The following is a 22,127-nucleotide window of genomic DNA, read 5'->3' on the forward strand; positions in this document are numbered from 1 at the left end:
CAAAATTCAAGAACTACTCAACGATGGCAGCTATACAAAAATAAAAAGAGACCCCACCAACAGCCTCGTCATTAAAACCAACAAAATCATTTCTGATTCAACCGCATTAATTTTTCAAACCAAACAGTTGTCGTTGAAACCTTCTGCAGCCAGGCCACCAAAATGATATGGCTTGCCAAAGATACATAAAGAAGATACACCTCTTCGTCCCATTGTCTCTACTATAAACTCCCCCACCTATAAACTGGCTCGTTTTTTGTCTGAAATCCTGCGGCCTTTCACTGGAAAAACCACCTCTGCGGTACTAAACTCTACTGACCTGGTATCGACAATCAAGGGGATGTCCCTGTCCACAGACGACCTGCTTGTCAGTTTTGATGTGGTTTCCTTATTCACCAAAGTTCCTGAACTTGACACCATCGCAATCATTGAAGACTTGGTTCATCAAGGACTGAATACTGGGGTACCCCCCCTGGTGAGACACTGCTTAACCAATATATACTTCACCTGGAATGGAACTTTCTACAAACAAACTGAGGGCACCCCAATGGGCTCCCCCCTATCTCCGGTTGTAGCCAACGTTTTCATGGAGAAATTTGAGACTGACACCATCCAGACTGCCACTCTACGCCCGACCTTATGGAAGAGGTACGTAGATGACACTTTTGTCATCTGGCCACATGGCCGGCCTGCTCTAGACCAATTCCTCGACTACATTAATTCCATACACCCAGCCATCAGATTCACCATGGAAGTCGAAAAAGATGGCAAGCTACCCTTTTTGGATGTCCTAATTAAAAGGAGACCTGATGTTTCAATGAGCCACTCTGTCTACAGGAAAGCCACCCATACGGATGCTTACCTAAAACCGGATTCCCACCACCATCCATCCCAGAAGAATTCTCTCATAAAGACTCTATACCATAGAGCCCAATGCATATCCGACCAGGAACACATTGCCAGTGAACTCAAACACGTACGCCAAGCTCTTAAGGCTAATGGTTACTCCGACTACACAATCCGCAAAGCCATCACTCCAACCATCAAGAAGGATCCTGTTGAGGAGCCTTTCAAGACCATCACCTTACCCTACATTGCTGGGGTAACAAAAATATATTCAAAATCCTGATAAAACACAAGATCCATGTTCAATTCAACACAGTACATAAAATCCGTGATCTGGTCCCGTCTGTAAAAGATGTGGTTCCAGACATACAGTACCCTGGCGTCTACAAACTAAGTTGCCTCGGTGGTAGCAGTTACATTGGAGAAACCAAACGACATGTCTCGGACCGCATCCGTGAACATAAAGCAGACTTGAAACACGGTAGGACAAACACCTCAGCCGTGGCAGATCACTGTTACAATTCAGTGGACTCACATGATATTGACTTCTCCAAGACAGAGGTTCTCTGCAAGCCATCTGGCTACCATGAGAGATTCGTTCATGAGGCGATCCACATATACCAACACAGAGACAATTTCAACCGAGAAGATGGATTCTGGCTTAGCAATCATTGGAAGGACGTAATAAACCATTTCGGATCTTAACTGATTGTGTTCACGTTTACGGTGACTTTCAGACCGCGTTCCACTCACTGGCATTGTATTCTCCGCAGAGAATGGATTCTTTGCTCCGCTGCAAGTTCCCTCCACTACTCACCCATTGACATATTTCGTTGCTTCCTCTTAGTATCTTTCACACGACGGTCAATGGTACAGTGTATAATAACAAATAGTATAACATTTATATGCTTAATACAATGTACAAAGTAATATATAGTATCGTAATTGTATAGTCAATATACAGCAGTGTGATATACATTAGGGTGGGTAGAATAATACATAGTGTAATATTACAATGTATAAGGTGGTGTATAGCAATACAGTATATAATTTAATGTTGGGTTTGTCTATGGCAGTATATAGTACGGTGTAGACTCGTGTGATGTAAGAGAATAAAGTTTAGATGGAAGCATATTATATATTTTTTACGACGTAGAATTGTAATGTATTACTTACTGTTAGTAACTCAGCTTATTGTAGAGTATATTTAGTATACTGATGATACTATGTAGTTTATACTTTAGTTGTTTACGTGGTGGTTTTAGTTACTGCAGCCACATACTATTAACACTCCTTCCCTTTATTAATGCTACACCTATCCCCTCCCTTTGATGCTGCTAATCCTGCATAATGCACGGGCATAAGTAGTACTAATCACATACCTGCATTTCCCATATCCCTTCCCTTTGATGCTGCTAATCCTGCATAATGCACGGGCATACGTAGTATTAATCACATACCTGCATTTCCCATAAATATGCTAAATCCCTCTTGATATGCATATTATTTTGTCAAGGCGCCATTTCCCCCTTTTCCAACCCAGCTTATATATATGCTCCAAGCACGTGTGCTGTTTCATTCAGACGCTGTCGCCTCGACAGACCTGGTTTTCACCTGAGGACGGCTGCTTGCGTTGTGGCCGAAACGTCGTGAGACAAGTTTAATTATGTTTTATTATTTTATTATTTTATTACTTCCCTTCTACGTGACTTTACCGAAAGAACCAAGAAGATGAATCCCTGCAGTCACGAAAGCTTTAAATCGGCTTTGATACACTCTGTGAATTGCCCCCCCCTCTCCCACAAACCGCATGATTGACAAAAGGACTGCAATTAATTCACCAATTATAATAGCTTTTAGGTGACTAGATAGTAAGGGAGTGCCATTAATTTTATTCATAATTTGTTGACATAAATATCTACATTTAACCAAGCTAGCCAGACCGGCCTGATCCGGCTCCTTAAGTAGATGTCATGACGTCATCGGCACAGTTAAAATCGTATTAAACGCTTAACTAAATTACAATATCGTTCACATTCCAGCTTCATTACGAATACAGTACACCTTGACATAATTAAGGATAGCCTATTTTCACCGTTGGCTACATAGAGTCCCGTTATTACACTAACCTAGCCTGCCAATCACATCCAATCAACGAGCAAATCAACGAATGATTCAATTAGATCACGTGCATGACGATGACGTAATGACATTTACTTAAGGACCCGGATCAGGGCGAGATCTGAGCTCCCGTTTACAAGCTGTTTATGATGACGATGATGATGACGGACATAATAGCCGGGGAGCCGTCATTACTCAGTTCAATGTTGTGAGTTGATTATTTACAACAATAAACACCGGTGGTGGTTTTGGTGCTGAAGCGGTAATACACGAGGCACGTTTGATTCACGTGGCGCTTTTTATGACTTTGCTGTGTCGGGTGGAAGGGGTTTACGACACATCCGATTCGCACGGTTGGCTACGTAAGGTGCGATGGCTCAACATATGTACACATGTTTACACGGCCTAACCCAAAATAAGCCAATTATTAATCATAATATTGGTCTGGAAAACCTACGTATCATTTCCTCTGAAAATGTATCCCAACTTAAGTGGAGGTTTAAAACTCACCTTTTTCAAACCATGTTCAATACGTAGTTCCTATATTTACTCTTAAGTATATGGCGTCACTATTCATGAATTGTTCTATGTGTTAGTTTATTCAACAATCCGGTGTATACTGGAGCGCATCATACACTGTGTTATTGGTTGTCTCGGAAACCATGTGTGCTTGTGCATTGCATTGTCACGTGAAACCATGTTCAATATTTGTGTGAGGCGCAATATCAAGTAAGAACGAGGGAGGTGATCATGTGATCAGATCCGGATATGATCCGTGCAATTGTGGACGAGTTAATGATCGACTTTATGGGTCCCGATCAGAGCCATTGTGAGTGACTTGGTCCAATTAGACACAAATACTGCAGCGCTTCGTAGAGGTAGTTTCTAGATCGCTCAACGGTTAAGTCACTCACCGCTGGTCCATTGGACACACGATCTACGGTGTAATTCTTACAGCCACTCCGTAATCCTTGTGGGCATTAAAAGCTACCCTAAACCAGTCACATCCGTCACGTGTCCTGGCCCAAGCAGGCACGTGGGACTGACTTTTGAAGTTGGTGGGGGTGCAAATATAACCGTTGGGAGCACGTGTATCAAGTAGCCAAGGGGGCAAGCCATGAGGGCTACTGAATTGGATTAATAGAGCATTTGGCTTCCACTCCCTGTCGAAAAGGTAGGGTGTTGTTCTGCCCAACCACCGTGTTCTCATGCAGTGCGAGCATAATGCCACGATTGCAAAATTACAGGAGGCCGAGTGAAATGTGAAACGGCGCTTCGCGTTCCATTCAAGGAAGATGCACGTGCACCACAGCTTCAAATGTCGTTCTCTCTCTTTCTCTCTCTCTACATGCCCATTTAAAATATTTCTCCGATGTAAAATGTAAAGATGCAGCCGTGTAATTACGTTCTCACACCACTGCTGGTGGAAGGGACCTCTACTTGAGGGAGATCGAGAGACCCCCACCCGCTGCTGCAGAGGGCATTTGGCTTAATCGTCCACACTGGCCAGACGTCTTGGAAGAGATGGGAGTACGAACGACACTTATCCCCGTCCAAACATGACTCACCGATTGGCTAGCTGTGGTTTTATCCAAGGCCGTAGCCGTGGAGTCAACATTGGGGGGGACCAAATCTTCCAGGGTGGCTGGGGGTCCCAACCCATAAAAAAGATATCTAAATTTGAAAACTCATTTCCTGCCCAAAATATAAAAAAATCACTAAGACATGGGATGGACTTTTTATTTATTTTTTACATTATTATCTAATAGTGTATTGTATTAGATTGCTCTGTTTTTACTTGTTTTACATTTCTTGATTAATTGTATGTAATGGCAGAAATTAGGGATTAATAAAGTACAACCACAACCACAATCATATGAACAGAAATCTATGCATTGATTTATATGAAGACAAGTCCAGATATTGTGGCCAAGGTTTAGCAAATTGTTGTTTTTATTTACATAGCATAGCAATTTTTTATAGCAATATATTGGGGGGGGGACATTTTCAGCATATGCCCCCCCCCAATATATATTATAATACTGGTAGTAACCTCCTGGTTACACCAGCCCACGGGGGATTATTCTGTCCGTCGTGCATTCCAAATATGGAAGGGGTGGGTGGGGCTGGGTGGAGAGGGGAGGGTAGGGAGGGAGGGGCTTGGTTGGGAGGGTAGGGTGGTGAGGGGCCAGTGGTGGGGAGGGTGGGGCTGCGTGGGGAGGGGCTGGGTGGGGAGGGTGGGGAGGGGCTGGGTGGGGAGGGTGGGGAGGGGTTGGGTGGGGAGGCTGGGGCTGGGTGGAGGTGGGAGGGGTGGGGCTGGATGAGGAGGGGCTGGTCACCCCGTGGTGCCCTTGTAGTGGTGGTATTGACGTGCGCCGACTGTGACAGTGATGGATCACGGGGCGGCGCGGGGTGCGGGGTTGGGCACGCGCAGTGGGCGTGGTGTGGACGCGCGCGCCGGGAGTGACAGATGACGAGGCGGCGCGGGGTGAGTGGTGAGGCACGATGAGATGTGGGAAAAGAGGATCGTAGCCAGCGCCCGGCGATTGGTCGAATAAGTGGGTGCTCGCAGCGACGTCCGCAGGTGGGGTATAAAGGGGGACGCGCGAGAGCACTCGGGGAGAGTTACCCAGTTGAAGACCCGAAGACGGAGCTGAAGACCTAGTGAAGCCGAGTAGCTCAGTGGCGTTAGTCGCCGAGTAGCTAAGTGGATGTTGGTCATCCGAGTAGCTCAGTGGCGTTAGTCGCCGAGTAGCTAAGTGGATGTTGGTCATCCGAGTAGCTCAGTAGGCGTTAGTCGCCAAGTAGCTAAGTGGGTGTTTGTCACCCGAGTACTAAGTGGATGTTGGTCATCCGAGTAGCTCAGTGGCGTTAGTCGCCAAATAGCTAAGAGGATGTTGGTCATCCGAGTAGCTCAGTGGGCGTTAGTCGCCAAGTAGCTAAGTGGGTGTTTGTCACCCGAGTACTAAGTGGATGTTGGTCATCCGAGTAACTCAGTGGGCGTTAGTCGCCAAGTAGCTAAGTGGGTGTTTGTCACCCGAGTACTAAGTGGATGTTGGTCTTCCGAGTAGCTCAGTGGGCGTTAGTCGCCAAGTAGCTAAGTGGGTGTTTGTCACCCGAGATACAAAGTAGGTGTTAGTCACCTGTAACCAAGTTTGATAAAATAAAGAGTGTGTTACCCGTGAAGTCGTCTCCCGTGGAGTTACTACATTACACCCTTATAAAACTCAACGTTTTACAGGTAGGAATAGGCTGAGTGGGGAGGGTGGGGAGGGGCTGGGTGGGGAGGGTGGAGAGGGGCTGGGTGGGGAGGGTGGGGAGGGTGGGGAGGGGCTGGGTGGGGAGGGTGGGGCTGATGGGGGGTGGGAGGGGTGGGGCTGGGTGAGGAGGGGCTGGTCACCCCGTGGTGCCCTTATAAAACTCAACGTTTTACAGGTAGGAAGAACAGGTTCCACACAGCCCACCAAGGATTATGTGTCTGTCGTGCATTGGAATGCAGCCCACCCATGCCCCCCCCCACCGAACGCCGAGCAGGGCCAGGATTGGTTGAGGATGTCGGCGAGGGTGGGGGGAAGGTAAACACGCCCAATCATCCAACTTCCCCCCCGCCAAACGCTGAGCGGGGCCACCATTGGTAGAGGTGGGGTGTAAACACGCCCACTCATGCAATCCCCTCCCCACCGAACACCGAGCAACGCCGCGATTGGTTGACGATGTCGGGGAGGGTGGGGGGAAAGTGTTAACATGCCCACTCATCCAACTGCCCACCCCCTGAACGCTGCGCTGAGTGTGTGTGTGAGTCTGAGAGTGTGAGAGTGAGTGTATGTGTGTGTGATTCTGAGAGTGCGAGAGTGTGTGTGTGTGTGAGTCTGATAGTGTGAGACTGAGAGTGTGAGAGTGAGTGTATGTGTGTGTGAGTCTGAAAGTGTGAGAGTGTGTGTGTGTTAGTCTGAGAGTGAGTGTATTTGTGTGAGTCTGAGAGTGTGAGAGTGTGTGAGTCTGAGAGTGTGAGTGTGAGAGTGAGTGTATGTATGTGTGAGTCTGAGAGTGTGTGTGTGAGTCTGAAAGTGTGAGTGTGTGAGTGTATGTGTGTGCGAGTCTGAGAGTGTGAGGGTGAGTGTATGTGTGTGTGAGTCTGAGAGTGTGAAAGTGAGTGTGTGTATGAGTCTGAGAGTGTTAGAGTGAGTGTGTGTGTGTGAGTCTGAGAGTGTGAGAGTGAGTGTGTGTGTGTGAGTCTGAGATTGTGAGAGTGAGTGTATGTGTGTGTGTCTGAGAGTGTGAGGGTGAGTGTGTGTGTGAGTCTGAGAGTGTGAAAGTGAGTGTGTGTGTGAGTCTGAGAGTGTGAGAGTGAGTGTGTGTATGAGTCTGAGAGTGTTAGAGTGAGTGTGTGTGTGTGAGTCTGAGAGTGTGAGAGTGAGAGTGTGTGAGTCTTAGAGTGTGAGAGTGAGTCTGTATGTGTGTGAGGCTGAGAGTGTGAAAGTGAGTGTGTGTGTGAGTCTGAGAGTGTGAGAGTGAGTGTGTGTATGAGTCTGAGAGTGTTAGAGTGAGTGTGTGTGTGTGAGTCTGAGAGTGTGAGAGTGAGTGTGTGTGTGTGAGTCTGAGATTGTGAGAGTGAGTGTATGTGTGTGTGTCTGAGAGTGTGAGGGTGAGTGTGTGTGTGAGTCTGAGAGTGTGAAAGTGAGTGTGTGTGTGAGTCTGAGAGTGTGAGAGTGAGTGTGTGTATGAGTCTGAGAGTGTTAGAGTGAGTGTGTGTGTGTGAGTCTGAGAGTGTGAGAGTGAGAGTGTGTGAGTCTTAGAGTGTGAGAGTGAGTCTGTATGTGTGTGAGGCTGAGAGTGAGTGTGTGTGTGTATGAGTCTGAGAGCGTGAGAGTGTGTGTGTGTGAGAGTCTGAGGGTGCGAGAGTGAGTGTGTGTGAGTCTGAGAGTGTGAGCGTGAGTGTGTGTGTGTGTGAGTCTGAGAGTGTGAGCGTGAGTGTGTGTGTGTGTGAGTCTGAGAGTGTGAGTATGTGTGTGTGAGTCTGAGAGTGAGTGTGTGTGTGAGTCTGAGAGTGTGAGAGTGAGAGTGTGTAAGTCTTAGAGTGTGAGAGTGAGTCTGTATGTGTGTGAGGCTGAGAGTGAGTGTGTGTGTGTGTGTGAGTCTGAGAGTGTGAGGGTGTGTGTGTGTGAGAGTCTGAGAGTGCGAGACTGAGTGTGTGTGAGTCTGAGAGTGTGAGCGTGAGTGTGTGTGTGTGTGAGTCTGAGAGTGTGAGGGTGAGTATGTGTGTGTGAGTCTGAGAGTGTGAGAGTAAGTGTGTGTGTGTGAGTCTGAGAGTGTGAGAGTGAGTGTGTGTGTGTGAGTCTGAGAGTGTGAGAGTGAGTGTATGTTTGTGTGAGTCTGAGGGTGTGAGGGTGAGTGTGTGTGTGTGAGTCTGAGAGTGAGAGTGTGTGTGTGTGAGTCTGAGAGTGAGTGTATGTGTGTGTGAGTGTGAGAGTGTGAGAGTGAGTGTGTGTGTGAGTCTGAGAGTGTGAGCGTGAGTGTGTGTGAGTCTGAGAGTGTGAGGGTGAGTGTGTGTGTGTGAGTCTGAGAGTGTGAGAGTGAGTGTGTGTGTGAGTCTGAGAGGGTGAGCGTGAGTGTGTGTGTGAGTCTGAGAGTGTGAGATTGAGCGTGTGTGTGTATGTGTGTGAGTCTGAGAGTGAATGTGTGTGTGAGTGTGAGAGTGTGAGTGTGTGTGTGAGTTTGAGAGTGTGAGCATGAGTGTGTGAGAGTGAGTGTGTGTGAGTCTGAGAGTGTTAGAGTGAGTGTGTGTGTGAGAGTCTGAGAGTGTGAGAGTGAGTGTGTGTGTGTGAGTCTGAGAGTGTGAGAGTGAGTCTGTGTGTGTGTGAGGTTGAGAGTGAGTTTGTGTGAGTCTGAGAGTGTGAGAGTGAGTGTGTGTGAGTCTGAGAGTGTGAGCGTGAGTGTGTGTGAGTCTGAGAGTGTGAGGGTGAGTATGTGTGTGTGAGTCTGAGAGTGTGAGAGTGAGTGTGTGTGTGTGAGTCTGAGAGTGAGTGTGTGTGTGTGAGTCTGAGAGTGTGAGAGTGAGTGTATGTTTGTGTGAGTCTGAGGGTGTGAGAGTGAGTGTGTGTGAGTCTGAGAGTGAGAGTGTGTGTGTGTGAGTCTGAGAGTGAGTGTGTGTGTGAGTCTGAGAGTGTGAGAGTGAGTGTATGTGTGTGAGTCTGATAGTGAGTGTATGTGTGTGTGAGTGTGAGAGTGTAAGAGTGAGTGTGTGTGTGAGTCTGAGAGTGTGAGAGTGAGAGTGTGTGAGTCTGAGAGTGTGAGAGTGAGTGTGTGTGTGTGAGTCTAAGAGTGTGAGCGTGAGTGTGTGTGTGTGTGAGTCTGAGAGTGTGAGGGTGAGTGTGTGTGTGTGAGCCTGAGAGTGAGTCTGTATGTGTTTGAGGCTGAGAGTGTGTGTGTGTGAGTCTGAGAGTGAGTGTGTGTGTGTGAGTTTGAGAGTATGAGAGTGAGTGTATGTGTGTGAGTCTGAGAGTGAGTGTATGTGTGTGTGAGTGTGAGAGTGTGAGAGTGTGAGAGTGAGTGTGTGTGTGAGTCTGAGAGTGTGAGCGTGAGTGTGTGTGAGTCTGAGAGTGTGAGGGTGAGTGTGTGTGTGTGAGTCTGAGAGTGTGAGAGTGAGTGTGTGTGTGAGTCTGAGAGGGTGAGAGTGAGTGTGTGTGTTTGAGTCTGAGAGTTTGAGAGTGAGTGTATGTTTGTGTGAGTCTGAGGGTGTGAGCGTGAGTGTGTGTGTGAGTCTGAGAGTGTGAGATTGAGCGTGTGTGTGTATGTGTGTGAGTCTGAGAGTGAATGTGTGTGTGTGTTTGAGAGTGTGAGATTGAGTGTGTGTGTGAGTTTGAGAGTGTGAGCATGAGTGTGTGAGAGTGAGTGTGTGTGAGTCTGAGAGTGTTAGAGTGAGTGTGTGTGTGAGAGTCTGAGAGTGTGAGAGTGAGTGTGTGTGTGTGAGTCTGAGAGTGTGAGAGTGAGTCTGTGTGTGTGTGAGGTTGAGAGTGAGTTTGTGTGAGTCTGAGAGTGTGAGAGTGACGTTGTGTGAGTCTGAGAGTGTGAGCGTTAGTGTGTGTGAGTCTGAGAGTGTGAGGGTGAGTATGTGTGTGTGAGTCTGAGAGTGTGAGAGTGAGTGTGTGTGTGTGAGTCTGAGAGTGTGAGAGTGAGTGTGTGTGTGTGAGTCTGAGAGTGTGAGAGTGAGTGTATGTTTGTGTGAGTCTGAGGGTGTGAGAGTGAGTGTGTGTGTGTGAGAGTGTGAGAGTGAGTGTGTGTGTGAGTTTGAGAGTGTGAGCATGAGTGTGTGTGAGTCTGAGAGTGTGAGGGTGAGTATGTGTGTGTGAGTCTGAGAGTGTGAGAGTGAGTGTGTGTGTGTGAGTCTGAGAGTGTGAGAGTGAGTGTGTGTGTGTGAGTCTGAGAGTGTGAGAGTGAGTGTGTGTGTGTGAGTCTGAGAGTGTGAGAGTGAGTGTATGTTTGTGTGAGTCTGAGAGTGAGTCTGTATGTGTTTGAGGCTGAGAGTGAGTGTGTGTGAGTCTGAGAGTGTGAGGGTGTGTGTGTGTGAGAGTTTGAGAGTGTGAGAGTGAGTGTGTGTGTGTGAGTCTGAGAGTGTGAGAGTGAGTCTGTGTGTGTGTGAGGTTGAGAGTGAGTTTGTGTGAGTCTGAGAGTGTGAGAGTGAGTGTGTGTGAGTCTGAGATTGTGAGAGTGAGTGTGTGTGAGTCTGAGAGTGTGAGCGTTAGTGTGTGTGAGTCTGAGAGTGTGAGGGTGAGTATGTGTGTGTGCGTCTGAGAGTGTGAGAGTGAGTGTGTGTGTGAGTCTGAGAGTGTGAGAGTGAGTGTGTGTGAGTCTGAGAGTGTGAGCGTTAGTGTGTGTGAGTCTGAGAGTGTGAGGGTGAGTATGTGTGTGTGCGTCTGAGAGTGTGAGAGTGAGTGTGTGTGTGAGTCTGAGAGTGTGAGAGTGAGTGTGTGTGAGTCTGAGAGTGTGAGAGTGAGTGTATGTTTGTGTGAGTCTGAGGGTGTGAGAGTGAGTGTGTGTGTGTGAGAGTGTGAGAGTGAGTGTGTGTGTGATTTTGAGAGTGTGAGCATGAGTGTGTGAGAGTGAGTGTGTGTGAGTCTGAGAGTGTTAGAGTGAGTGTGTGTGTGAGAGTCTGAGAGTGTGAGAGTGAGCGTGTGTGTGTGAGTTTCAGAGTGTGAGAGTGAGTGTGTGTTAGTCTGAGAGTGTGAGCGTGAGTGTGTGTGAGTCTGAGAGTGTGAGGGTGAGTATGTGTGTGTGAGTCTGAGAGTGTGAGAGTGAGTGTGTGTGTGTGAGTCTGAGAGTGTGAGAGTGAGTGTGTGTGTGTGAGTCTGAGAGTGTGAGAGTGAGTGTGTGTGTGTGAGTCTGAGAGTGTGAGAGTGAGTGTATGTTTGTGTGAGTCTGAGGGTGTGAGAGTGAGTGTGTGTGTGTGAGTCTGAGAGTGAGAGTGTGTGTGTGTGAGTCTGAGAGTGAGTGTGTGTGTGTGTGAGTCTGAGAGTGTGAGAGTTAGTGTATGTGTGTGTGAGTGTGAGAGTGTAAGAGTGAGTGTGTGTGTGAGTCTGAGAGTGTGAGAGTGAGAGTGTGTGAGTCTGAGAGTGTGAGAGTGAGTGTGTGTGTGTGAGTCTGAGAGTGTGAGCGTGAGTGTGTGTGTGTGTGAGTCTGAGAGTGTGAGGGTGAGTGTGTGTGTGTGAGTCTGAGAGTGAGTCTGTATGTGTTTGAGGCTGAGAGTGAGTGTGTGTGAGTCTGAGAGTGTGAGAGTGTGTGTGTGTGAGAGTCTGAGAGTGTGAGGGTGAGTGTGTGTGTGTGAGTCTGAGAGTGTGAGAGTGAGTCTGTGTGTGTGTGAGGTTGAGAGTGAGTTTGTGTGAGTCTGAGAGTGTGAGAGTGAGTGTGTGTGAGTCTGAGAGTGTGAGCGTTAGTGTGTGTGAGTCTGAGAGTGTGAGGGTGAGTATGTGTGTGTGAGTCTGAGAGTGTGAGAGTGAGTGTGTGTGTGTGAGTCTGAGAGTGTGAGAGTGAGTGTGTGTGAGTCTGAGAGTGTGAGAGTGAGTGTATGTTTGTGTGAGTCTGAGGGTGTGAGAGTGAGTGTGTATGTGTGAGAGTGTGAGAGTGAGTGTGTGTGTGAGTTTGAGAGTGTGAGCATGAGTGTGTGAGAGTGAGTGTGTGTGAGTCTGAGAGTGTTAGAGTGAGTGTGTGTGTGAAAGTCTGAGAATGTGAGAGTGAGTGTGTGTGTGTGTGAGTCTGAGAGTGTGAGAGTGAGTGTGTGTGAGTCTGAGAGTGTGAGCGTGAGTGTGTGTGAGTCTGAGAGTGTGAGGGTGAGTATGTGTGTGTGAGTCTGAGAGTGTGAGAGTGAGTGTGTGTGTGTGAGTCTGAGAGTTTGAGAGTGAGTGTGTGTGTGTGAGTCTGAGTGTGAGAGTGAGTGTGTGTGTGTGAGTCTGAGAGTGAGTGTATGTTTGTGTGAGTCTGAGGGTGTGAGAGTGAGTGTGTGTGTGAGTCTGAGAGTGAGAGTGTGTGTGTGTGAGTCTGAGAGTGAGTGTGTGTGTGTGTGAGTCTGAGAGTGTGAGAGTGAGTGTATGTGTGTGAGTCTGAGAGTGAGTGTATGTGTGTGAGTCTGAGAGTGAGTGTATGTGTGTGTGAGTGTGAGAGTGTGAGAGTGAGTGTGTGTGTGAGTCTGAGAGTGTGAGAGTGAGTCTGTGTGTGTGTGAGGCTGAGAGTGAGTGTGTGTGTGAGTCTGAGAGTGTGAGAGTGAGGGTGTGTGAGTCTGAGAGTGTGAGAGTGAGTGTGTGTGTGTGAGTCTGAGAGTGTGAGTGTGTGTGTGTGTGAGTCTGAGAGTGTGAGGGTGAGTGTGTGTGTGTGAGTCTGAGAGTGAGTCTGTATGTGTTTGAGGCTGAGAGTGAGTGTGTGTGAGTCTGAGAGTGTGAGAGTGTGTGTGTGTGAGAGTCTGGGAGTGTGAGGGTGAGTGAGTCTGAGAGTGTGAGCATGAGTGTGTGTGTGAGTCTGAGAGTGTGAGAGTGAGTGTGTGTGTGTGAGTCTGAGAGTGTGAGAGTGAGTGTGTGTGTGTGAGTCTGAGAGTGTGAGAGTGAGTGTATGTTTGTGTGAGTCTGAGGGTGTGAGAGTGAGTGTGTGAGTCTGAGAGTGAGAGTGTGTGTGTGTGAGTCTGAGAGTGAGTGTGTGTGTGTATGTGTGAGTCTGAGAGTATGAGAGTGAGTGTATGTGTGTCAGTCTGAGAGTGAGTGTGTGTGTGTGAGTCTGAGAGTGTGAGCGTGTGTGTGTGTGAGTCTGAGAGGGTGAGAGTGAGTGTGTGTGTGTGAGTCTGAGAGTGTGAGAGTGAGTGTATGTCTGTGTGAGTCTGAGGGTGTGAGAGTGAGTGTGTGTGAGTCTGAGAGTGTGAGCGTGAGTGTGTGGGTGAGTCTGAGAGTGTGAGAGTGAATGTATGTGTGTGTGAGTTTGAGAGTGTGTGTGTGAGTCTGAGAGTGTGAGAGTGAGTGTGTGTGTGTATGTGTGTGAGTCTGAGAGTGAGTGTGTGTGTATGTGTGTGAGTTTGAGAGTGAGTGTGTGTGTGAGTGTGAGAGTGTGAGAGTGAGTGTGTGTGTGAGTTTGAGAGTGTGAGCGTGAGTGTGTGAGAGTGAGTGTGTGTGAGTCTGAGAGTGTTAGAGTGAGTGTGTGTGTGAGAGTCTGAGAGTGTGAGAGTGAGTGTGTGTGTGTGAGTCTGAGAGTGTGAGAGTGAGTCTGTGTGTGTGTGAGGTTGAGAGTGAGTTTGTGTGAGTCTGAGAGTGTGAGCATGAGTGTGTGTGTGTGTGAGTCTGAGAGTGTGAGAGTGAGTGTGTGAGTCTGAGAGTGTGAAAGTGAGTGTGTGTGTGTGAGTCTGAGAGTGTGAGAGTGAGTGTATGTTTGTGTGAGTCTGAGGGTGTGAGAGTGTGTGAGTCTGAGAGTGAGAGTGTGTGTGTGTCATTCTGAGAGTGAGTGTGTGTGTGTGAGTCTGAGAGTGTGAGCGTGTGTGTGTGTGAGTCTGAGAGTGTGAGGGTGAGTGTGTGTGTGTGAGTCTGAGAGTGTGAGAGGGAGTTTGTGTGAGTCTGAGAGGGTGAGAGTGAGTGTGTGTGTGAGTCTGAGAGTGTGAGAGTAAATGTATGTGTGTGTGAGTTTGAGAGTGTGTGTGTGAATCTGAGAGTGTGAGAGTGAGTGTGTGTGTATGTGTGTGAGTCTGAGAGTGAGTGTGTGTGTGAGTGTGATAGTGAGAGAGTGAGTGTGTGTGTGAGTTTGAGAGTGTGAGCGTGAGTGTGTGAGAGTGAGTGTGTGTGAGTCTGAGAGTGTTAGAGTGTGTGTGTGAGAGTCTGAGAGCGTGAGAGTGAGTGTGTGTTTGTGAGTCTGAGAGTGAGTGTGTGTGTGAGTGTGAGAGTGTGAGAGTGAGTGTGTGTGTGAGTTTGAGAGTGTGAGCGTGAGTGTGTGAGAGTGAGTGTGTGTGAGTCTGAGAGTGTGAGGGTGAGTATGTGTGTGTGAGTCTGAGAGTGTGAGAGTGAGTGTGTGTGTGTGTGAGTCTGAGAGTGTGAGAGTGAGTGTGTGTGTGTGAGTCTGAGAGTGTGAGAGTGAGTGTTTGTGTGTGTGAGTCTGAGAGTGTGAGTGTGAGTGTATGTTTGTGTGAGTCTGAGGGTGTGAGAGTGAGTGTGTGTGTGTGAGTCTGAGAGTGAGAGTGTGTGTGTGTGAGTCTGAGAGTGAGTGTGTGTGTGTGAGTCTGAGAGGGTGAGTGTGTGTGTGTGAGTCTGAGAGTGTGAGAGTGAGTGTATATTTGTGTGAGTCTGAGGGTGTGAGAGTGAGTGTGTGTGTGTGAGTCTGAGAGTGAGTGTGTGTGTGTGAGTCTGAGAGTGTGAGAGTGAGTGTATGTGTGTGAGTCTGAGAGTGAGTGTATGTGTGTGAGTCTGAGAGTGAGTGTATGTGTGTGTGAGTGTGAGAGTGAGAGAGTGAGTGTGTGTGTGAGTCTGAGAGTGTGAGAGTGAGCGTGTGTGAATCTGAGAGTGTGAGTGTGAGTGTGTGTGAGTCTGAGAGTGTGAGGGTGAGTGTGTGTGTGTGAGTCTGAGAGTGTGAGAGTGAGTGTATGTTTGTGTGAGTCTGAGAGTGTGAGAGTGAGTGTGTGTGTGTGAGTCTGAGAGGATGAGAGTGAGTGTGTGTGTGTGAGTCTGAGAGTGAGAGTGTGTGTGTGTGAGTCTGAGAGTGAGTGTATGTGTTTGTGAGTCTGAGAGTATGAGAGTGAGTGTATGTGTGTCAGTCTGAGAGTGAGTGTATGTGTGTGTGAGTCTGAGAGTGTGAGAGTGAGTGTATGTGAGTCTGAGAGTGTGAGCGTGAGTGTGTATGTGAGTCTGAGAGTGAGTGTGTGTGTGAGTGTGAGAGTGTGAGAGTGAGTGTGTGTGTGAGTTTGAGAGTGTGAGCGTGAGTGTGTGAGAGTGAGTGTGTGTGAGTCTGAGAGTGTGAGGGTGAGTATGTGTGTGTGAGTCTGAGGGGGTCAATGGGGAGCGGTAGTGTAGCGGTTAGCGCGCTGCGCTATGAACCTGGCGACCCGGGTTCGATTCCCGCTCACGGCTAACACCAGTGACGATTATCTGAACCGGTCCTGGGCCTCCCCTAGGTCGACTCAGCCTTAAATGAGTACCTGGTGCGGTGTGTAAACATCGCCACTGGGGAGACAAAGGCGGTCGGGCGTGGTGCTGGCCACCCACCCCCTCGTGTACCGTTCTGGCCTTCATAGGTGCTCGCTAACAGCACTTGCCCCTACAGTCTGTTAAGGCTATACGGGGGATCTTTGTGAGTCTGAGAGTGTGAGAGTGAGTGTGTGTGTGTGAGTCTGAGAGTGTGAGAGTGAGTGTGTGTGTGTGAGTCTGAGAGTGTGAGAGTGAGTGTGTGTGAGTCTGAGAGTGTGAGAGTGTATGTTTGTGTGAGTCTGAGGGTGTGAGAGTGAGTGTGTGTGTGTGAGTCTGAGAGTGAGAGTGTGTGTGTGTGAGAGTGAGTGTGTGTGTGTGTGAGTCTGAGAGTGTGAGAGTGAGTGTATGTGTGTGAGTCTGATAGTGAGTGTATGTGTGTGTGAGTGTGAGAGTGTGAGAGTGAGTGTGTGTGTGAGTCTGAGAGTGAGAGTGTGTGAGTCTGAGAGTGTGAGAGTGAGTGTATGTTTGTGTGAGTCTGAGGGTGTGAGAGTGAGAGTGTGTGTGTGAGTCTGAGAGTGAGAGTGTGTGTGTGTGAGTCTGAGAGTGAGTGTGTGTGTGAGTCTGAGAGTATGAGAGTGAGTGTATGTGTGTCAGTCTGAGAGTGAGTGTATGTGTGTGTGAGTGTGAGAGTGAGTGTGTGTGTGAGTCTGAGAGTGTGAGAGTGAGCGTGTGTGAATCTGAGAGTGTGAGCGTGAATGTGTGTTTGTCTGAGTCTGAGGGTCTGAGAGTGAGTGTGTGTGTGTGAGTATGAGAGTGTGAGCGTGAGTGTGTGTGTGTGTGTGAGTCTGAGAGTGTGAGGGTGAGTATGTGTGTGTGAGTCTGAGAGTGTGAGTCTGAGAGTGTGAGAGTGAGTGTGTGTGTGTGAGTCTGAGAGTGTGAGAGTGAGTGTATGTTTGTGTGAGTCTGAGGGTGTGAGAGTGAGTGTGTGTGTGTGAGTCTGAGAGTGAGTGTGTGTGTGTGTGAGTCTGAGAGTGAGAGTGAGTGTATGTGTGTGAGTATGAGAGTGAGTGTATGTGTGTGAGTCTGAGAGTGAGTGCATGTGTGTGTGAGTGTGAGAGTGAGAGTGTGTGAGTCTGAGAGTGTGAGATTGAGTGTGTGTGTGTGAGTCTGAGAGTGTGAGGGTGAGTATGTGTGTGTGAGTCTGAGAGTGTGAGAGTGAGTGTGTGAGTCTGAGAGTGTGAGAGTGAGTGTATGTTTGTGTGAGTCTGAGGGTGTGAGAGTGAGTGTGTGTGTGTGTGAGTCTGAGAGTGAGAGTGTGTGTGAGTCTGAGAGTGAGTGTGTGTGTGTGTGTGTGAGTCTGAGAGTGTGAGAGTGAGTGTATGTGTGTGAGTCTGAGAGTGAGTGTATGTGTGTGAGTCTGAGAGTGAGTGTATGTGTGTGTGAGTGTGAGAGTGAGTGTGTGTGTGAGTCTGAGAGTGTGAGAGTGAGTCTGTGTGTGTGTGAGGCTGAGAGTGAGTGTGTGTGTGAGTCTGAGAGTGTGAGAGTGTGTGTGTGTGAGAGTCTGAGAGTGTGAGAGTGAGTGTGTGTGAGAGTCTGAGAGCGTGAGTGTGTGTGTGTGTGAGTCTGAGAGTGTGAGGGTGAGTATGTGTGTGTGAGTCTGAGAGTGTGAGAGTGAGTGTGTGTGTGAGTCTGAGAGTGTGAGAGTGAGTGTATGTTTGTGTGAGTCTGAGGGTTTGAGAGTGAGTGTGTGTGTGTGAGTCTGAGAGTGAGAGTGTGTGTGTGTGAGTCTGAGAGTGAGTGTGTGTGTGTGAGTCTGAGAGTGTGAGAGTGAGTGTGTGTGTGAGTCTGAGAGTGAGTGTATGTGTGTGAGTCTGAGAGTGAGTGTATGTGTGTGTGAGTGTGAGAGTGTGAGAGTGAGTGTGTGTGTGAGTTTGAGAGTGTGAGCGTGAGTGTGTGAGAGTGAGTGTGTGTGAGTCTGAGAGTGTGAGGGTGAGTATGTGTGTGTGAGTCTGAGAGTGTGAGAGTGAGTGTGTGTGTGTGTGTGAGTCTGAGAGTGTGAGAGTGAGTGTGTGTGTGTGAGTCTGAGAGTGTGAGAGTGAGTGTGTGTGAGTCTGAGAGTGTGAGAGTGTATGTTTGTGTGAGTCTGAGGGTGTGAGAGTGAGTGTGTGTGTGTGAGTCTGAGAGTGAGAGTGTGTGTGTGTGAGTCTGAGAGTGTGAGAGTGAGTGTATGTGTGTGAGTCTGATAGTGAGTGTATGTGTGTGTGAGTGTGAGAGTGTGAGAGTGAGTGTGTGTGTGAGTCTGAGAGTGAGAGTGTGTGAGTCTGAGAGTGTGAGAGTGAGTGTATGTTTGTGTGAGTCTGAGGGTGTGAGAGTGAGAGTGTGTGTGTGAGTCTGAGAGTGAGAGTGTGTGTGTGTGAGTCTGAGAGTGAGTGTGTGTGTGAGTCTGAGAGTATGAGAGTGAGTGTATGTGTGTCAGTCTGAGAGTGAGTGTATGTGTGTGTGAGTGTGAGAGTGTGAGAGTGAGTGTGTGTGTGAGTCTGAGAGTGTGAGAGTGAGCGTGTGTGAATCTGAGAGTGTGAGCGTGAATGTGTGTTTGTCTGAGTCTGAGGGTCTGAGAGTGAGTGTGAGTGTGAGAGTGTGAGAGTGAGTGTGTGTGTGAGTCTGAGAGTGTGAGGGTGAGTATGTGTGTGTGAGTCTGAGAGTGTGAGAGTGAGTGTGTGTGTGTGAGTCTGAGAGTGTGAGAGTGAGTGTGTGTGTGTGAGTCTGAGAGTGTGAGAGTGAGTGTGTGTGAGTCTGAGAGTGTGAGAGTGTATGTTTGTGTGAGTCTGAGGGTGTGAGAGTGAGTGTGTGTGTGTGAGTCTGAGAGTGAGAGTGTGTGTGTGTGAGTCTGAGAGTGAGTGTGTGTGTGTGTGAGTCTGAGAGTGTGAGAGTGAGTGTATGTGTGTGAGTCTGATAGTGAGTGTATGTGTGTGTGAGTGTGAGAGTGTGAGAGTGAGTGTGTGTGTGAGTCTGTGAGTGAGAGTGTGTGAGTCTGAGAGTGTGAGAGTGAGTGTATGTTTGTGTGAGTCTGAGGGTGTGAGAGTGAGAGTGTGTGTGTGAGTCTGAGAGTGAGAGTGTGTGTGTGTGAGTCTGAGAGTGAGTGTGTGTGTCAGTCTGAGAGTGAGTGTATGTGTGTGTGAGTGTGAGGGTGTGAGAGTGAGTGTATGTGTGTGTGAGTGTGAGAGTGTGAGAGTGAGTGTGTGTGTGAGTCTGAGAGTGTGAGAGTGAGCGTGTGTGAATCTGAGAGTGTGAGCGTGAATGTGTGTTTGTCTGAGTCTGAGGGTCTGAGAGTGAGTGTGTGTGTGTGAGTATGAGAGTGTGAGCGTGAGTGTGTGTGTGTGAGTCTGAGAGTGTGAGGGTGAGTATGTGTGTGTGATTCTGAGAGTGTGAGAGTGAGTGTGTGAGTCTGAGAGTGTGAGAGTGAGTGTGTGTGTGTGAGTCTGAGAGTGTGAGAGTGAGTGTATGTTTGTGTGAGTCTGAGGGTGTGAGAGTGAGTGTGTGTGTGTGAGTCTGAGAGTGAGAGTGTGTGTGTGTGAGTCTGAGAGTGAGTGTGTGTGTGTGTGAGTCTGAGAGTGAGAGTGAGTGTATGTGTGTGAGTATGAGAGTGAGTGTATGTGTGTGATTCTGAGAGTGAGTGCATGTGTGTGTGAGTGTGAGAGTGTGAGAGTGAGAGTGTGTGAGTCTGAGAGTGTGAGATTGAGTGTGTGTGTGTGAGTCTGAGAGTGTGAGGGTGAGTATGTGTGTGTGAGTCTGAGAGTGTGAGGGTGAGTGTGTGAGTCTGAGAGTGTGAGAGTGAGTGTATGTTTGTGTTAGTCTGAGGGTGTGAGAGTGAGTGTGTGTGTGTGTGTGAGTCTGAGAGTGAGAGTGTGTGTGAGTCTGAGAGTGAGTGTGTGTGTGTGTGTGTGTGAGTCTGAGAGTGTGAGAGTGAGTGTATGTGTGTGAGTCTGAGAGTGAGTGTATGTGTGTGAGTCTGAGAGTGAGTGTATGTGTGTGTGAGTGTGAGAGTGAGTGTGTGTGTGAGTCTGAGAGTGTGAGAGTGAGAGTGTGGGAGTCTGAGAGTGTGAGATTGAGTGTGTGTGTGTGAGTCTCAGAGTGCGAGCATGAGTGTGTGTGTGTGTGAGTCTGAGAGTGTGAGGGTGAGTGTGTGAGTCTGAGAGTGTGAGAGTGAGTGTGTGTGTGTGAGTCTGAGAGTGTGAGAGTGAGTGTATGTTTGTGTGAGTCTGAGGGTGTGAGAGTGAGTGTGTGTGTGTGAGTCTGAGAGTGTGTGTGTGTGTGTGAGTCTGAGAGTGTGAGAGTGAGTGTATGTGTGTGAGTCTGAGAGTCGGTGTATGTGTGTGAGTCTGAGAGTGAGTGTATGTGTGTGTGAGTCTGAGAGTGTGAGAGTGAGTGTATGTGTGTGAGTGAGAGTGAGTGTATGTGTGTGAGTCTGAGAGTGTGAGAGTGTGTGTGTGTGAGAGTCTGAGAGTGTGAGAGTGAGTGTGTGTGAGTCTGAGAGCGTGAGTGTGTGTGTGTGTGAGTCTGAGAGTGTGAGAGTGAGTGTATGTGTGTGAGTCTGAGAGTGAGTGTATGTGTGTGAGTCTGAGAGTGAGTGTATGTGTGTGTGAGTCTGAGAGTGTGAGAGTGAGTGTATGTGTGTGAGTCTGAGAGTGTGAGGGTGAGTGTGTGAGTCTGAGAGTGTGAGAGTGAGTGTGTGTGTGTGAGTGTGAGAGTGTGAGAGTGAGTGTGTGTGTGAGTCTGAGCGTGTGAGAGTGAGTCTGTGTGTGTGTGAGGCTGAGAGTGAGTGTGTGTGTGAGTCTGAGAGTGTGAGAGTGTGTGTGTGTGAGAGTCTGAGAGTGTGAGAGTGAGTGTGTGTGAGTCTGAGAGCGTGAGTGTGTGTGTGTGTGAGTCTGAGAGTGTGAGGGTGAGTATGTGTGTGTGAGTCTGAGAGTGTGAGAGTGAGTGTGTGTGTGTGAGTCTGAGAGTGTGAGAGTGTGTGTGGGTGAGAGTCTGAGAGTGCGAGAGTGAGTGTGTGTGAGTCTGAGAGTGTGAGCATGAGTGTGTGTGTGTGTGTGAGTCTGAGAGTGTGAGGGTGAGTATGTGTGTGTGAGTCTGAGAGTGTGAGAGTGAGTGTGTGTGTGTGAGTCTGAGAGTGTGAGAGTGAGTGTATGTTTGTGTGAGTCTGAGGGTGTGAGAGTGAGTGTGTGTGTGTGAGTCTGAGAGTGAGAGTGTGTGTGTGTGAGTCTGAGAGTGAGTGTGTGTGTGTGTGAGTCTGAGAGTGAGAGTGAGTGTATGTGTGTGAGTATGAGAGTGAGTGTATGTGTGTGATTCTGAGAGTGAGTGCATGTGTGTGTGAGTGTGAGAGTGTGAGAGTGAGAGTGTGTGAGTCTGAGAGTGTGAGATTGAGTGTGTGTGTGTGTGAGTCTGAGAGTGTGAGGGTGAGTATGTGTGTGTGAGTCTGAGAGTGTGAGGGTGAGTGTGTGAGTCTGAGAGTGTGAGAGTGAGTGTATGTTTGTGTGAGTCTGAGGGTGTGAGAGTGAGTGTGTGTGTGTGTGTGAGTCTGAGAGTGAGAGTGTGTGTGAGTCTGAGAGTGAGTGTGTGTGTGTGTGTGTGAGTCTGAGAGTGTGAGAGTGAGTGTATGTGTGTGAGTCTGAGAGTGAGTGTATGTGTGTGAGTCTGAGAGTGAGTGTATGTGTGTGTGAGTGTGAGAGTGTGAGAGTGAGTGTGTGTGTGAGTCTGAGAGTGTGAGAGTGAGAGTGTGGGAGTCTGAGAGTGTGAGATTGAGTGTGTGTGTGTGAGTCTCAGAGTGCGAGCATGAGTGTGTGTGTGTGTGAGTCTGAGAGTGTGAGGGTGAGTGTGTGAGTCTGAGAGTGTGAGAGTGAGTGTGTGTGTGTGAGTCTGAGAGTGTGAGAGTGAGTGTATGTTTGTGTGAGTCTGAGGGTGTGAGAGTGAGTGTGTGTGTGTGAGTCTGAGAGTGTGTGTGTGTGTGTGAGTCTGAGAGTGTGAGAGTGAGTGTATGTGTGTGAGTCTGAGAGTGGGTGTATGTGTGTGAGTCTGAGAGTGAGTGTATGTGTGTGTGAGTCTGAGAGTGTGAGAGTGAGTGTATGTGTGTGAGTCTGAGAGTGAGTGTATGTGTGTGAGTCTGAGAGTGTAAGAGTGTGTGTGTGTGAGAGTCTGAGAGTGTGAGAGTGAGTGTGTGTGAGTCTGAGAGCGTGAGTGTGTGTGTGTGTGAGTCTGAGAGTGTGAGAGTGAGTGTATGTGTGTGAGTCTGAGAGTGAGTGTATGTGTGTGAGTCTGAGAGTGAGTGTATGTGTGTGTGAGTCTGAGAGTGTGAGAGTGAGTGTATGTGTGTGAGTCTGAGAGTGTGAGGGTGAGTGTGTGAGTCTGAGAGTGTGAGAGTGAGTGTGTGTGTGTGAGTGTGAGAGTGTGAGAGTGAGTGTGTGTGTGAGTCTGAGCGTGTGAGAGTGAGTCTGTGTGTGTGTGAGGCTGAGAGTGAGTGTGTGTGTG

Source organism: Lampetra planeri, chromosome 76, assembly GCF_965212315.1.
Source record: "Lampetra planeri chromosome 76, kcLamPlan1.2.h2, whole genome shotgun sequence".
Taxonomy (NCBI): Eukaryota; Metazoa; Chordata; class Hyperoartia; order Petromyzontiformes; family Petromyzontidae; genus Lampetra; species Lampetra planeri.